This window comes from Nanorana parkeri, unplaced genomic scaffold (assembly GCF_000935625.1).
Source record: "Nanorana parkeri isolate BGI_ZX_2015 unplaced genomic scaffold, ASM93562v1 scaffold2363, whole genome shotgun sequence".
Classification (NCBI taxonomy): Eukaryota; Metazoa; Chordata; class Amphibia; order Anura; family Dicroglossidae; genus Nanorana; species Nanorana parkeri.
The window spans coordinates 140,551-140,864 of NW_017308631.1; the positions used below are offsets into that span (position 1 = coordinate 140,551).

At 59.6% G+C, this 314-nt stretch overlaps 1 protein-coding gene across 1 annotated transcript in view; it reads right to left on the reverse strand.

The window, feature by feature from the left end:
- Positions 1-314, reverse strand: part of MLKL (mixed lineage kinase domain like) — a 23,742-nt gene that overhangs the window by 18,736 nt on the left and 4,692 nt on the right. The gene's annotated exons all lie outside the window — the stretch shown is intronic.

Below are 314 nucleotides of genomic sequence, written 5' to 3' on the forward strand. Positions count from 1 at the left end.
GGTCACTCTTCAGGAGAGCCCCCACCCAGTACTCGTGGGTCCTACTTCAGTAGGGCCCTAAGTAGGGATGCACCGCTACTAGTATCGGTGCAGATACCGAGTATTTGGGCAAGTACTCGTACTCGCCCAAATCCCCCGATGCCTAGCCTGATACTTCCTGGATCAGGAAGCCGGGCAGCGTGTCATGACACAGCGCCCGGCTTTCTGATTGGCCGGGACTGGCTTCATGCTCCCTCGTCATCTCATGACGAGGGAGCATGGAGTCGGCTTCCCGGCCAATCAGGAAGCAGGGCGCCGCGTCATTACACGCCGCC